General features: G+C 45.1%; 2 protein-coding genes across 4 annotated transcripts in view; one reads left to right on the top strand and one right to left on the bottom strand.

Annotated features, from left to right (window-relative positions):
- NUMA1 (nuclear mitotic apparatus protein 1) overlaps positions 1–7,590 on the bottom strand; it is a 108,719-nt gene extending 101,129 nt beyond the window's left edge. The window contains exon 1 of one of the 2 annotated variants that reach the window (XM_023511103.1): positions 7,562–7,590. The gene's annotated coding sequence lies outside the window, so the exon portion shown is untranslated. Of the gene's footprint in view, positions 1–7,425; positions 7,463–7,561 lie in introns of those variants that run through there. The other variant, XM_023511065.1, reaches the window with a different exon arrangement.
- Positions 7,591–7,762: 172 nt separating this feature from the next.
- The window catches only part of LOC105886357 (leucine-rich repeat-containing protein 51), a 21,329-nt gene continuing 19,787 nt past the window's right edge, over positions 7,763–9,304 (top strand). The window contains exon 1 of one of the 2 annotated variants that reach the window (XM_012803536.2): positions 7,763–8,000. The gene's annotated coding sequence lies outside the window, so the exon portion shown is untranslated. The remainder of the gene's footprint in view (positions 8,001–9,304) is intronic. The other variant, XM_023510774.1, reaches the window with a different exon arrangement.

Genomic DNA, 9,304 nt, shown 5'->3' with positions numbered 1-9,304 from the left:
CCAGCACAGGACTTTAAAACCAGCATGAGCTGGCTCGGTGCCCATACCTCAGTGGTTACAATGCCAATCACACACACCAAGGCTGGTGGGTTTGAGCCTATCCCAGGCCTGCTAAACAACAATGACAACTACAACTACAAGAAAAAAGCCAGGCGTTGTGGCGAGCACCTATAGTCTGAGATACTTGGGAGGCTAAGACAAGAGAATCACTTAAGCCCAAGAGTTTGAGGTTGCTGTGAGCTGTCACAACACAGCACTCTACCAGGGGCAACATAGTGAAATTCTGTCTCAAAAACAAACAAACAAACAAACCAGGTGGCGTGTGTGGCTCAGTGGGTGGGGCGCCAACACCATATACGGAGGGTGGTGGGTTCAAACCCAGCCCCAGCCAAACTGCAACAACAACAAAAAAATAGCCGGGCATTGTAGCAGACACCTGTAGTCCCAGCTACTCGGGAGGCTGAGGCAAGAGAATTGCCTAAGCCCAGGAGTTAGAGGTTGCTGTGAGCTGTGTGATGCCATAGCACTCTACTGAGGGCAATAAAATGAGACTCTGTCTCTAAACAAACAAACAAACATACAAACAAAAAAACCCAGCATGAGCAAGATCTCTACTAAAAACAAAAAAAATTAGCCATCCATTATAGTGGATGCCTGTAGTCACAGCTACTTAGGAGGCTGAGACAGAAAGATGGCTTGAACCTAGGAGTCTGAGGTTGCTTGAGCTGGGCAACAATATGGCACTCTAGCCTGGGCAACAGAGTGAGACTCCTCAAGTATTTTTGTTTTGTTTTGAGAAGCAATATCATAAGCAAGAGTCAGTTATAACAAATAGCAGAATTATAACCCTAAAAATTTGAAATAACTGAACAATATGATAAAGACTATAAATTACATTTCTTTAAAATTATAATATTATAGAAACAGAATGAACTGAAAACAAGATACCATAAAAAATAAACAGATTTGAGGCTGAGTACAGTGGCTCATGCCTGTAATCCTAGCACTGTGGAGGCCCAACGTGGGAGGATCTCTTGAGGTCAGGAGTTTAAGACTAGTCTGGGTGGCTCAAGCGGCTAAGGCACCAGCCACATACACCTAAGGTGGCGGGTTCAAATCTAGCCTGGGCCCACCAAACAACAATGACAGCTGCAGCCAAAAAATAGACGGACATTGTGGCGGGCACCTGTGGTCCCAGCTACTTGGGAGGTGGAGGCAGAAGACTCGCTTGAGCCCAGGAGTTAGAGGTTGTTGTGAGCTATGATGCCACAGCACTCTACCCAGGGGGACAGCTTGAGGCTCTGTCTCAAAAAAAAAAAAAAAAAGACTAGTCTGGGGCTGCGCCTATGGCTCAAGGAGTAGGGTGCTGGCCCTATATACCGTAGGTGGTGGATTCAAACCCAGCCCTGGCCAAAAAAAGACTAGTCTAAGCAATAGCAAGACCCTATCTTACTAAATACAGATTAAAAAATTGGCTGGGCAGGCTGGCATTCCTCCTTTCTTTCTTTGGGATGCTACCCATTCTCTCCTTTTTCTTTCACCCATCTTCTCTTCTCTCACTCCCTGCCTTCTGCTCCCTTCTCTCTTTCTCTAATATAAAGTAAATTTACACTTAAAAATAAAATTAGGGGCAGTGCCTGTGGCTCAAAGGAGTAGGGCGCTGCCCCCACATACCGGAGGTGGTGGGTTCAAACCCGCCCCGGCCAAAAAAAAAAAATTGGCCAGGCACAGTGGTACTGCCTGTAGACTCAGCTACTTGGGAGGCTCAGGTAGGAGGATCAGTTGAGCCCAGGAGTTTGAGGTTGCAGTGACCGATGATTACGCCAATGAACTCTAGTAGCCAGAAATAGAGCAAGTCTTTCCCAAAAATAAAAACAAAAACAAATTTGAAAATGAACCAAAGATTGGGTAGCACCTATGGCTCAGTGAGTAGGGCACCGGCCCCACATACCGAGGGTGGTGGGTTCAAACCCAGCCCTGGCCAAACCGCAACAAAAAAATAGCCGGGTGTTGTGGTGGGTGCCTGCAGTCCCAGCTACTTGGGAGGCTGAGGCAAGAGAGTTGCCTAAGCCCAAGAGCTAGAGGTTTCTGTGAGCAGGGTGACACTGCCATGGCACTCTACTCAGGGCAAGAAAGTGACACTCTGTCTCAAAAAAAAAAAAAAAGCCAGGTGTTGTGGTGGGTGCCTGTAGTCCCAGCTACTTGGGAGGCTAAGGCAAGAGACTCGCTTAAGCCCAAGAGTTTGAGGTTGCTGTGAGCTGTGACATCACAGCAGTCTACCCAGGGCAACAACGTGAGATCTGTCTCAAAAAATAAAAAAGAACCCTTCCCCCAAAAAGAACCCAAAGAGCAAATTAAACCTAGCTGAAGAGTAAATTAGTATGCTATGAGATACTTATAAGGAAATTACCCAGAAATTAACATAGAAAGATAAAGATATACATTATAAAAGAATAAGGGACATGGAAGACAGAATGAGAAGTCCCAACATAAGTTAAATATGAGATCTTGGGAGAGACAGTATTTAAAGAGGTAACGACTGGGAATTTTTACAAAGTTGATGAAAGATACAAAATCTCAGTTTGGATATCCTATAGGATAAATAAAAATTGAAGCCACACTCTGTAATAACACTGCAGAACACAAATAACAGCAAAGAGGATCTTGTAAACAACCAGAGAGAAAGACGGGTCACCTATAATAAAATAGTTAAAATTGTGAACACAGTTCTCCACTTCATCTTAGCCAAAAGGTAGAGAAGCAATGAGTACAATTCTCAAGAGTAACAAGAAAAAAAAAAACAACAGAATTTCAATGAAACAACATTTTATTTATTTATTTATTTATTTATTTTTTGAGACAGAGTCTCACTTTGTTGCCCTTGGTAGAGTACTGTTTTGTCATAAGTCACAGCAACTTAAGACTCTTTTTTTAATCGCCCTCAGTAGAGTGCCGTGGCATCACACTGCTCACAGTAACCTCCAATTCCTGGGCTTAGGTGATTCTCTTGCCTCAGCCTCCCAAGTAGCTGGAACTACAGGCACCTACCACAATGCCCAGCTATTTTTTTGTTGCAGTTCAGCCGGGGCTAGGTTTGAACCCACCACCCTTGGTATATGGGGCTGGCACCCTACCCACTGAGCCACAGGCGCCACTCCAACTTCAGACTCTTGAACCACCATGCTCAGCCTTGAAATAACATTTTCAAAATACTAAGGGAAAATAATTTGAAGACTACCACTCAGTTAAACTATCAATCAATGAAATAAAGCCATTTTTTAAATACAATGTTTATCACTAACAGATTCCCCACTGAAGTATCTTAAGGATGTATACATCTAAAGGAAGAAACAAAGTATAAAAAAGAATGGTGGGGGGGGGGTTGGCTCACACCTATAATCCTAGCACTGTGGGAGGCTCAGGTGGGAGATTGCCTGAGCTCAGGAGTTTGAGACCAAGGCAAGAGCAAGACCCCATCTCTAAAAAATAGCTGGGCATTGTGGTGGGTGACTACAGTCCCAGCTACTCAGAGGCTTGAGGCAAGAGGATTGATTGTGCCCAAGAGTTTGAGGTTGCTGTAAGCTATCACTCTACCAAGGGTGACAAAGAATGACTCTGTCTCAAAAATAATAATAATATAAAAACTAAGCTTGGTGCCTGCAGCTCAGTGAGTAGGACATCGGTCATACACACTGAGGCTGGCAAGTCTGAGCCCAACCGGGGCCTGCTAAACAACAATGACAACTGAAAAAGAAATATAGCCGGGCCTTGTGGCGGGCGCCTATAGTCCCAGCTACTTGGAGGCTGAGGCAAGAGAATCACTTAAGACCAAGAGTTTGAGGTTGCCATGAGCTGTGCACTCTACTGAAGATGACATAGAGAGACTCTGTCTCAAAAAAAAAAAAAAAGAAAAGAAAAAGAAACAGTCTTTCATTATCTACATAGCAAACAAACGTGTAAAGAGACTTAGAATACCAGAAGACAAGCCCAAGAGTTTAAGGTTGCTGTGAGCTATTATGCCACAGCACTCTACCAAGGGGGACATAGTGAGACAAAGAAAGAAAGAAATGAAAGAAAGAGAAAAAATAAAATAAACTAAAAACTATCCAGGAGTGGTGGCAGTCACCTATAGTCCCAGCTACTTGGGAAGCTGAGATAAGAGGATCTTTGAGCCCAAGAATTTGATGTTGCTGTGAGCTATGATGCTACTGCACTCAAACCCAGTGCTAAGACTCTGTCTTAGAAAATGGTGAAAAAATAAATAGTAAACATATATGGGTAAAACAAAATAATTTCTTTTTCTTTTTTTTTTTTTTTTTTGAGACAGAGCCTCAAGCTGTCCCCCTGGATAGAGTGCCGTGGCATTACAGCTCACAGCAACCTCCAACTCCTGGGCTCAAGCAAGTCTTCTGCCTCTGCCTCCCAAGTAGCTGGGACCACAGGTGCCCGCCACAACGCCCGGCTATTTTTTGGTTGCAACCGTCATTGTTGTTTGGCGGGTCCAGGCTGGGGATTCGAACCCGCCACCTTAGGTGTACGTGGCTGGCGCCTTAGCCGGTTGAGCTATAGGCGCCGAGCCAAAACAAAATAATTTCTAACACAAAACAAAAAATATTATTAATTAGAACAGTTCAAGACTGGATGTGGTGGCACTTGCCTGTAGTCTCACCCACTCGGGAGGCCGAGGCAGGAGGATCACTTGATCCCAAGAGTTTGAGGTCTCTGTGAACTATGATGATACTATGGCACTCCACCCAGAGTGACAGAGTGAGACTTTGTCTCAAAAAAAAAAAAAAAGAAAAATTGGCCAGGCGCAGTGACTCATGCCTAGCATTCTGGGAGGCCAAGGCGGGTAGACTGCTTGAGCTCATGAGTCAGAGACCAGCCTGAATAAAAGAGAGACCCCTGTCTCTACTAATAATAGCCCAAGAGTTAGAGATTGCTGTGAGCTATGACTCCAGATCACTTTACCCAGGATGACAGCTTAAGACTCTGTCTCAAAAAAGAAAAAAATTAATTAGAATAGTTCAACATTGTGATGGATTAACTTCAGGAATTTTCTTGGAAGTTCTCATTTGGAGTCTGAGCAACACCTTTTGGTATAGTTAGTGTAAGAGGCTGAATTAAATGACCCTCAATCAATAGGGTTTTATCAAATAAACACAGCTGTCAAATAAAACAGCCCCTGATTAACTCTGTTCAGGCATGTAAGGCAGGGTTTTGCCCCATCCTAACAGTTCTAGAACTCAAGTCAGGCATTCTTTCCATTTCCATATTCCACAAGTAAAAAAGAACATTCTAAATATCACTCTGGGAGGCCAAGGCAGGTGGAGTGCCTTAGCTCAGGAGTTTGAGACCAGCTACTATAATAGAAAAAAACAAACAAAAAAAAACTAGCCCTCATCATGCCTGGAGCCTATAGTCCCAGCTACTTGGGGAGCTGATGCAAGAGGATCGTTTGACCCCAAAAGTTTGAGGTTGCAGTGAGGTATGATGCCACAGCACTCTACCCAGAACAACAGAGTAAGACTCAGTCTCAAAACAAAATTTATGTTTAGAGGTATGGTCTTGTTCTTTTGCCCAGGCTGGTCTCAAAGTCCTGGCTGGTCTCAAACCATGCCTCAGCCTCTGGAGTTGCTGGGATTACTATATGCATAAACCACCACACCCAGCAAGGTTGGCTTAGTACTGAGGTTCAAAAGCCACTAACTAAGTCAGCGGTTCTCAACCTGTGGGTTGCGACAGTATTAAAGGGCCATGGCATTAGGAAGGTTGAGAACCACTGCACTAAGTGAAGGCTGGGCACCCGTAGCTCAGTGGTTACGGTGCCAGCCACACACACCAAGGCAGGTGTGTTAGAACCCAACCCAAGCTTGCTAAACAACGATGACAACTGCAACAAAAAGTAGCTGGGTGTGTGGCAGGCACCTGTAGTCCCAGCTACTTGGGAGGTTGAGGTAAGAGAATCAGTTAAGCCCAAGAGTTTGAGGCTGCTGTGAGCTGTGACGCCATGGCACTCTACCAAGGGTGACATAACAAGACTCTGTCTCAAAAAAAAAAAAAAGCCACTAAGTGAAGATAGGAAAGCCAGACTCCCATCTCCTTTTCAGCCCAAGAAAACACAGCATTCTAAAGTATACATTAGTGGTCATGACATGTCTCAAAGCTCACATACCCATCAGGATACAGTGACAAAACAGTCTGTCAGGCTCAGTGCCTGTAGGTCAGTGGCTAGTGCCAGCCACATACACCTGAGCTGGTGGGTTCGAACCCAGCCCTAGCCTGTCAAAACAACAATGACAACTACAACAAAAAAATAGCTGGGCATTGTAGTGGGCGCCTGTAGCCCCAACTACTTGGGAGGCTGAGGCAAGAGAATAGCTTAAGACCAAGAGTTTGAGGTTGCCGTGAGTGCAAAGAAGACATAGTGAGACTCTGTCTCAAAAAAAAAAAAAAAAGAAAAGAAAAAGAAACAGTCTTTCATTACCTACATAGCAAATAAACGTGTAAAGAGACTTAGAATACCAGAAGACACAAGGGTACATGTGAATCTTTCTAAATGTAGAATATAAATGTCTTAACAGAATAACTAAGAGGATGCCATGAAGGCTATGTTAACCAGTTTGAGGAAAGTATTTCAAATTGTATATAAAACCAGCACACTGTACCCCATGACTGCATTAATATACACAACTATGATTTAATTAGAAATAAATAAATAAAAAGAATACCAGAAGACAAGTGCTACCTCAAGGGTAAGCAAAAGAGGGAACCCAGAGCAGGCAGAATAAACCCAGTTGGGCTCTCTCCCACCCAACCTTCACAAATTCACATAATTTATAGTCATAAATTTATATTCTCTAAGGTGCTTTCATGAAACACCTTATCTTGTTTGATCCTCACAACCATCCCAGTAAGTAGGTTAGGAAGGTAGGATCATTGTTTACATTTTTGACAAGCGAGGCTGAAAATAAATCGGCCAGACCAAGACAATGCGCGCACTCACGCATAGCCTCCCCCAGTTCTCATTTATGCCCAACCCTCGAAACCCCAAGAATAGCCAACATCCCGCTCGCTATGTAAGCATGACCAAGTTAAACACTATAAACCTCAAGATGCCCATCTTTAATAAGGCTGTCGTAAGATTAAAAAGACGAGCCTTATAAAAGGTGTAGCACAGTACCAGAAACGTAGGTGATACTCAGAAAACATTTACTACTTTACTCCTATAACTCCCACTACTATTATTAATAATAACAGGCGAGGACTTCCCGCTACAGGACTCCTGGGTTACAAGGCTTTCAGGAAATTCCACTCCCCTCCCCCATCCCCGACGCGCTCAGACACGCCCCCCAAACAGATCTTCCCTCTCAGGTACCCCCGGCTTCTCCCCCTCGGATATGCCCCTTTCCTCGCAAACCTTACCCCCAAAGAATCTCCCCTTTCAGATTGTTACGGAGGAAGCTTTCTGCTCGCACTGGCCTCTCCAGCACCCACTTTAGGTCTGGGCATCCCAGCGGCCGTCCCAGCCACACTCCAGCCGCGGGCCCGCGCCGGTTACCTGGCCGCGCGCTCCCGCTTCACCTAGAGATTCCCCGGAGGACACCTAGCAGCGGGCTCTCGCCAGCACTGAGCGCACAATTAATTTAAACTATGGTCCCACCCCCTCGCACCGCCCTCTGATTGGCCCCTTTCGGCTGTTGTCGTGCGTAAGGCACGCTTGAAGACCCGGGAAAAGGAAGTGAGAGGGCCACTGGGAAAGGAGAAGGGGGTGTCACTATTTCCGGACCCCGGCTGGACCGGGAAGGTCAAGGGAACTTCAAATCCCAGCAGCACTCGCAGCCTGGTAGCCCCCGCCCCCGAGAACTACAGGTCCCGGTAGGCATCTTGGCAGCACTTCCGGCGCCAGTCGGTACGTGGTGACGAAATAGTTGCCATGGAGTTTCGCGGTGTAACCGTGAGATAGTGGGACGTCGAGGCTGGAGAGGAAGCAACTGCTGGTGAGTCTGGCGGGAAAACAGGAAACCTGCTCTAGGGAACGATAGCTCTATGGAGAGGGAAGGGGCACGCCAGTAAAACTAGGAACTTCTCTACTCGGGACCCGCACCAGCCCCACCCCTCTTCACGGTGAACAAGTCACAACATCCATATGGGATGGACTGTGGGGGGCAGGGAAAGGGAAGGCCGCTGAGATACATACACGTACGGATTTGGGATTGCTTAAGATCCTCTTTCAACGCACACATGGACCTTCCAAATACTGATGCCTCAAGTCCCAGACACATTCAGAGAGGTCTGAAATTCCCTCGGTCATGGGTTGCTTTTTCTCTGTGGAACTGAGACCCTGTTCAAGACATGGGAGTAGCATTAGAGTCAATCGCAGTCCCTATTTCTGGAGGATGGGAAACTTTATGGGGCTTGAAGTGCTTCTTACCTTCCTCTTCCACGCAGGAATACCCTTTCTCAAAGACAGCAGGTTCTCCCACACACACTCATTAAAGGTATTGCCCCCAAATTACCTCTTCTCCCTATACCTTCTCCATGGTCTGCTTCAGTTAGAGCTTCGTTCCTTTTACAATTCTCATGACAGATCGATTGCATTTAATAACTTACCCAGCGCTTCTAAGCTTTTTGGTACTCATAACAGCTCTGAGTTAAGAATACTTATCCCCATTTCGTAGATTAGAAAACTGAAACACAGAGAAGTAATTTGCCCAAGGCCACACAAATCAGTGACAGAGCTAGAACTAGACCCCAGTTCTCCACCTTCCAGTCAAGTCTTTTTAGCTGGAGCTTACTATCTCAATAGCTTTAGGACTATTCCAAGGAAATACATTTAACTGCCCCCAGAGACCTTTATGGCCTACCTTGGATTCTTTACACTTAAGCCTAAATAAATTTCAGATCCTTCCCTGCAAGTTTTAATGGGTAAAAGAACTATAGAGACTGAAGACAATTTTAACTAAATGGAACAGAAAACAATTTGGCTAGCACAGCACCTGTGTGTGAAGCTGTCATGATTAAGCTGGCTTCTGGCTCGCAGCTAGCTGGCCTTGATTGGTCCTCTGACATCTTCCAGTTCTTCCAGGGTTGGTCCAAAGCCTGCTTCCTGCCACATATGTTCTCTTCTTGGGCATGTTCATCCACGTTCATAACTTCCTTTACCACTTGTATGCAGATACACACAAATATATATCTCCAGCCCAGCCCCCTATCTTTGATCTCCAGATCTGTATAGTCAGTTGCCATCATAATATTTCCTTCAGGATATTTCTTTTTTGTCTTTTTTTTTTTTTTTTTTTTT

This window comes from Otolemur garnettii, unplaced genomic scaffold, assembly GCF_000181295.1.
Source record: "Otolemur garnettii isolate 467f Iridium unplaced genomic scaffold, OtoGar3 scaffold00001, whole genome shotgun sequence".
Taxonomy (NCBI): Eukaryota; Metazoa; Chordata; class Mammalia; order Primates; family Galagidae; genus Otolemur; species Otolemur garnettii.
This window is presented reverse-complemented; position numbering and strand designations above follow the sequence as displayed.